Source organism: Mandrillus leucophaeus, unplaced genomic scaffold (assembly GCF_000951045.1).
Source record: "Mandrillus leucophaeus isolate KB7577 unplaced genomic scaffold, Mleu.le_1.0 Scaffold855, whole genome shotgun sequence".
Lineage (NCBI taxonomy): Eukaryota > Metazoa > Chordata > Mammalia > Primates > Cercopithecidae > Mandrillus > Mandrillus leucophaeus.
Window position 1 is genome coordinate 738329 of NW_012109308.1, and position 6881 is coordinate 745209.

Below are 6881 nucleotides of genomic sequence, written 5' to 3' on the forward strand. Positions count from 1 at the left end.
GCCTTTCCATCCACTCCATGTCTCCACTTTCCAGGGCACATTCACTGCCCCCTGGGAGTGTTGTCGGCCTCATTTTACACAGGAGGAGACAGGCCGAGAGCAGCAGAGCCTCTTGGCCAAAGTTACAAAGTGGGTTGGTGGTGAGCTGGGGACCCACGCTCCTACCTTCTAAAGCCCCCTCTGAAATGCTGTATTTGTGATAACTACTCATTTAAACATTCCTGATTTTTCTACAGATGGATGACTGGGTGGATCAATAGCTAGTTACATACATAAATCGAAAAAAGATAGCTGAGCAAATGAATAGGTGGATAGAGATGATTGTGTGAGTGGATAGAGAGGTGACTGCAGACTCTTCTGGAAGAAAACAGGAGAAACTGTGGGCAACCGCTGCCTCTAGGAAGGAAATAAGGCATCTGAGGAAGAGAGAGAGAGATGACTTTTTTCTTTTTTGCTCTCTCTAAACTGTTGGAATGTTTTTTATGTGCATAAATTAGTTTTTAAAAGTCTCTTTTTCTATTTTTTGCCCTCTATTTCTGTGTGTCTACCTACAGGAGAAATCAGAAGCCAACACACTAGAAAAGTTGCAGGAGATTCCTAGGAGAACCCACAAAGTCAGTTCCTTGCCTGAAACCTATCCCTCCTCCAGATGAATCCAGTGCATTGGATGGGCTCAGATGCACAGGTGACGCAGGCAGACCCCTACTGAAAAGAACAACAAGGGAAGGCAGATGAAACTCAGATTGTGGAGTCCGAGAGCCATGTGGGCCCACTCCAGTTACCTCTACCCCTGGTCCGTGACCAGAGAATCCTTCAGCAGCAACAGCAGGGATGTTTATTTCACTGGTATGTATAAAGCGACGGATTGAAAACAACTTGTATGCCCAACAAGTTGGAACTGGATAAATGATTTTTGGTTCAGTCACACAGTGGAATATCATGCGGCCATTACGAATAAATAAAAAATCCTATACTTTCCATATTCAACTTTAAATTGAAAATAACTCAACAAACACCTTCATAATTAGGCTCCCTGAGATTGGAACATGAAGTGAAGTCCACGTGTGTCAGAATGTTAACAACAGCTAACTCTTGGTTGTGATATTCTGAGTAACTTGTATTATTTTTCAGTTTTTTCCCCCATTCCTAACGTGCAAATGTACTATTTTTACTGTAAAAAATACATATTTGTAAAGAGCAATAACATAAATCTCTGCACAGGCAGATTGGAAGGACATCAGACAAAATGATACCTTTTGGTAGTGAAATTATAAATCATTTTTTTCTTCATTAGAGTTTCTGAATGTTCTGCATTTGATATGTTTACCTTTATAAAGGGTCAATCATATGTAAGACGATTTTTTAAAAGACAAGTAGACAGGGAAAGAGAGGTCTGCTGTTGCAAAACCAATGCTGGGGGCTCTCCAAAGCCCACTTATGTCAGTCAATTGATATTTCATGAACCTCTAGAATGTACAAATCACTTTCCACTGGGATTGGGGGCATGAGAAATACAGAGATGAAGGAGACGCAAACACTTTAATCAAAGAAATCACAGTCCAGTTGGGAAGAGAAGGTTCTGCATTATATAAGTAGCAAGGTCTTATCTGAGAGGGTAGTCTGTCAAGAGTAACAGCAATAATTACACAACAGTATGTCAGAGTGACTGGCAGCTCCAGCTTCAAAGCCACCTCGCCTGGGGGGAAACTCATTTCCATTTCTTAACCATATTGAGCCTGAGCCTCAGTTACCCACCTCTTCTGTAAATGTAAACTACCTCTTGGGGTCGTTGTGAGGATTAAATGAAGCTTGAGCCTAAAGGGGCTGAGCTAGGTGCTTTGCAAATAGTCCAACCTCAGCATAAGGCACGTTATCGTCGTTATGGCTGTGGTGTTTGTGGTCACCTGTCTGCAAGTCACGCTTTCACAGATATGCCAGAGCTGGGATTGGAAACCAAATTAATCTAATTCCAAAGCCAATGATTCTACCACAACCAGACACTGCATTTACTCTCTCTGCCTAACTGAAATTTGTTCTAAACCTCACCCTAAGGTCTTGACAGAAAGAAAAGCTAAATTTTCATTAAAAGATGAAAGGAGAAATGAATCTGTTACAAAGGACACGAGAAGAAGAAGAAAATATCCCTTCTTGTAGGATTTTGCAACTTTGTCCAAACTTCTGCAGTGTGTAAAAGCAAAAAATCCTATGCTTTCCATGGTCAACGTTAGATTTAAAACAACCAAAAAGCGCCTTCACAATTAGGCTTCCTCAGATTGGAACGTGAAGTCAAGCCAGCACGTACCTCTTACTGCAGATTTCTGCACTGGGAATGTGACAGGATTTGCCTCCTTACACAGAGGGTGCTGGTTCTTCCTGGCTGGAGGGTAGAAGGTCATGAACAGAGAACAAAGCGCAGGGAAGCGGCAGCATGTGGGGAAGAGCCCCAAGGATCTCAGTATGAAAACCAAGAGGTGTGAGCCAACTGCCCAGGGTTTGGGCTAAAAGTCTGGGGAAACTGATTCACAACCAGTGGAGGCCCAAACAGAGGGAAAATTCTGTTTACGGACTTCCATATCATTCAGAAATATTACCTCCTTGAAAAGAGTTAATATATTTTTTCTTTTTTAAAAATTTCAATAGATTATGGGGGACAGGTGGTGTTTGGGTCCATGAATAAGTTCTCCAGTGGTGATTTCTGAGACTTTGGTGCACCCATCACCTCAGCAGTGTACACTCTACCCACTGTGTAGTGTTTTATCTTTCATTACCCTCCCACTTAGAATCATGGTCTCCAATTCCACCCAGGGTTGCTGCAAAGGCCATTATTTCATTCCCTTTTGTGGCTGAGATGTATTCCATGGTGTATATATATATATGCCACAATTTCTTTACTCACTCATTGATTGATGGGTATGCCGGCTCGTTCCACACTTTTCCAATTGCGAATTGTGCTGCTCTAAACATCCATGTGCAAGTATCTTTTTCGTATGATCATGCATTTTCCTCTGAGTGGATACCCAGTAGTGGGATTGCTGGATCAAATGAGAGTTCTACTTTTAGTTCTTTAAGGAATCTCCACACTGTTTTCCATAGTGGTTGTACTAGTTTACATTCCCACCAGCAGTGTAAAAGTGTTTCTCCCTGTCCCTTTGGTCATCTGTCTTTTTAAAGGATCAACCTAAACTCAACCATAACCCATCCCATACCACCTCATCCTGCCTCAAGCTAGGAAATAGGAGTACAGAGAAGAAAACAGTGCAGATAAGAGTGCTAGAAGGTTGTGTGTTTGAACAAGAAGGAACACAGGTAAATGGATCAGGTTGCAAGTACAGCACCTGAGGCAGGTATGAGGTAGTAGCTAAAGGGGTGAGGCAGAAAGAAAAGGCTTCCAAAAAAGCAGATACTTGAGTTGGGTCTTCAAGACCATAGTCAGTGGTTTCCCAGTGGATCTGAGAAAGGAAGGTGAATTTAGGGAGAGGGAAGAACCCGCAGAGAGGCATGAGAATGCACATTGTGCATTCAGCGAGCTTGGTGGGTGGCAACACCTGAATCTCAAGTGTGTGTAGAGGAGACTTGGCACAATAAGGCCACTAGGCAGGTGGGGTGGCCCCCAGAGGGTCTTGGCTGAGTAGCTGAGGGACATGCTGTAAGGGTAAGGGCCAGGGGAAGAGATGAACTCTGACTGGCTCCCTGGCAGTGGGTCCCCTCTGTGGTCAGCAGTTCATGGGTCACAGAGAATAACAGGCCCGTATCTCCATATTGCCCAACATGTTATTGTGTTATCACGTCTTCAGTTTGGAGAGAAGAATTAAATTCGTCTAAGTTTATCACTTACCAGATGACTTTGGATAAGCACATATTTGGAACCTCAGATAATTCATCCATTCATTTGGTCATTCAGAACAGTTCTTGTGCATCACTTTATATTCAGTGCTGCTGAAATTTCTTTGGGGGCTACACAAGTCACTGAGGCTCGGTTTTCATCTCAGGAACCTTATAGCCAGAACAAGGGAGAGGTGAGTACTAACTCCATGGTGTTGTCCCAACAACTTCGCTACTCGTTTCCCTTACCACCACCCCTTCAAACACTTCAGTGGACTTTCATCTCTCAAGAAAAATGCAGACTTTCATCTGGGCCTAAGAATCTCTATATGCACTACCCCTGCTCACCTCCGGGGAAGCATCCGCTTCCATCCCCACTCCCCTCCTTCTACTCCATCCTCATTGCCCCTTCTTTCAATGGTTCTGACAGGATCCCCTTCAGCCACAGGCCCTTAGCAAATGCTGTTCCCATGGCCCAAGTCATCTTCCCTGGTTCATGCCTGCTTCAGGTTAAAGTTACCCCTCGGGAGAATGTTCCTGATCAATCTGAATTGACCAAGTCCTTATTACACTCTCAAACTCCACGAGATGTCCTTCATAGCTCTCATCCCAGTTATAATTAGTTTGCATTTATTTACACAATGGCTGTATTAATATCTGTATTCTCCACCAGAATGAGAGCTTCATGAGAGTCAGGACTGTGTGTTTTCTCAAAATCAGCTTTATTGTGGTCTAATTTATGTATAATAAACACACCCATGTTAGATGTACCAATCAATGAATTTTTAGAAACTTATTAAAAATGTCTATATTTGTGTAACCACCACCACCACCACAGTCAAATACTGAAGATTTCCATCACCTGAAGAGGCTCCGTGGTGCCTCTTCTCAGTCTGTCCCCACCCTCAGACAGCCATGGATCTGCTTTCTGTTCTTATAGACTGGGTTTGTCTTTTCTGTAGCGTTGTATGAATGGAATCATATGGTAGGCATTCTTTTGTGCCTGGCTTCTACCACTCGACATGGGGTTTTGAGCGTCATCTGTGCAGTGTGTATCAGTAGTCTGCTCCTATTTATTGCTGAATGATACTATTTTCTGAGTGGCTCAAAGGGGTTACCTCTGTCTCTTAAGGCAAGCCATCAGCTTCCTGAGGGCAGGGGCCACACATCTTGATAGTCTGACACTGGTTATGAGTCTGACACATAACTGACTTTGGAGGTGGCATACTCCATTTTATCTGACCCAGGGTGTGGGAGTGACTGTGTCCCCACACTCAACAATCACCATGACACACACAGCAGCCCTTCCCTCCAAACCCCACAAGTTAAACCTCTGGGCCCAGCAAACCCAAGCACATCTGCTTCTGTTCAGAGTCGTACTGATGCTTCCAATAGCCACAGGGAGAAGTTCTGGATCGGCCACGGTGATGAGGGGGCAAGGCTAGGTGATCATGGAGGAGTCCCTCTAGCACTATGAACTTTGATTTCCTTCTTTGTCAAATGGAGACACCGATATCTACCTCACAGGATCATTAAGGGGGCCCGTGTGTGTGAAGGTGCTGTGCAGAGCAGGAAATACAATGTGGTACATTGATGGTCAACTTCATCACTTAATTTCACCCCGTCTTGACTTAACTGCCTGTGCTACCCTTTCTCTCCTGGACCTTCAGTTTCTGTTCCTGTCAGGTGAGGGGTTGAACTAGAGTTCTCTATGCTGCCTTCCATCTTGGACCCTCTTGGATTCTAAGTTGTGGGGCAAGAGAGAAGGGGCCTGTCTGGTTTTCCAGCATTGGAAAAATTGGGGTGATTTTTTCGAGAACAACTGACTGCTCTGAAAATTCTCTTCATGGATAAAGAAAGTCAGCCCCTAGTTTCCAGATCAAGCCATTGTTTTGCATCCATAGGCTTAAATCTGTAGCTATTTCTAAGCCCATTAGGGACAATAACAGAGCTCCTTATTTCCGGGTGTGCTGACTAGTGCAACGAAGCATGTCCTTTGCTGGGAACTGGAGCGTTAATGGGGATAAATGTGTCCCAAGTCACTGGCGGAACAGGAACAGCATTTCATTTTGGAAGCCAGTAGTTAAGTTAAAACCACCTCTATGTGGGCCTATTCAACAGAAGATCCCTGCGTATCTACTGTGTGTTAGATGCCTTATATATATTGTCATTCCCAAAAGCTCTATGATAGGAACATTGGGCCACATTTCAAGATGGAGAAATGGGCTCACTGGGGCATGCCTTTGCACATTCCCTCAGTTAGTAAATAGCCAACTTGGGGCCAGAATGCCAGGTCCTTTCCACTGTAATAGGCCCTGGACTAGACAAAGAGGCTGTAAAAATAATTCAGAGACACTTGAGTTCTTTGTGGCCAGGAAGAAAAAGCAACAGTTTAATATTTACTAAAGAGAAATCCAAGAATGTCAGGACATCCATAACTTAACCATCTAATTTAACTTCCTCATTTTACTGGAGAGCAGATGGAGGTCTAGAGGGGTGATCTGATCTGCCCAGGTGACAGGCGGCTGGCCGCAAAGCCAGAGCTGTTACCCAGAGCTCCTGACTCCCAGGTTAGAGCTTTTCACTGCTGCAGCACCCAACTCCAGGGACAGACTGAGGCACTGTTGCCAGAACAAGGAAATGGAGAAGGAGGAACAAGGCTAATTCCAAGTCATCTGCCTCCGTATTCAGAGTTCAGAGTAAAGAACAGTTCTGGGAACCCGTCAGTGGAGACCTTTCCATAACCACACTTTTAAAATAGCAAAACACCATGTTCTTCTCCTGTGACCTCCTGCAGACTCAAGGACAATTTCAGAACGACCATTTAGTGAGATTCTGGTTCCTTACTCCCGACCCTTGGACATCTCATTTATTAAGACCTTAAGAGATCCTCACTCACTAAGGCCCAAGTACTTCTGAGCAGAAATCCCCATTTTGGAATTTTCTCATTTTTATTCCCAGCGGTACCAAGGACTTCATTTACTATTTTGCCCCAAACACCCTTTGTTTTGAAAGGGTAATTATTAAGTTGTCTGTATTCATCAGTCACAAATTATTTT

General features: G+C 43.9%; 1 long non-coding RNA gene across 1 annotated transcript in view; it reads left to right on the forward strand.

The window, feature by feature from the left end:
- LOC105530927 overlaps positions 1-987 on the forward strand; it is a 14070-nt gene extending 13083 nt beyond the window's left edge. The window contains exon 5 of the long non-coding RNA XR_001004715.1: positions 555-987. This is a non-coding gene — a long non-coding RNA (uncharacterized LOC105530927). The remainder of the gene's footprint in view (positions 1-554) is intronic.
- Positions 988-6881: the final 5894 nt, after the last annotated feature.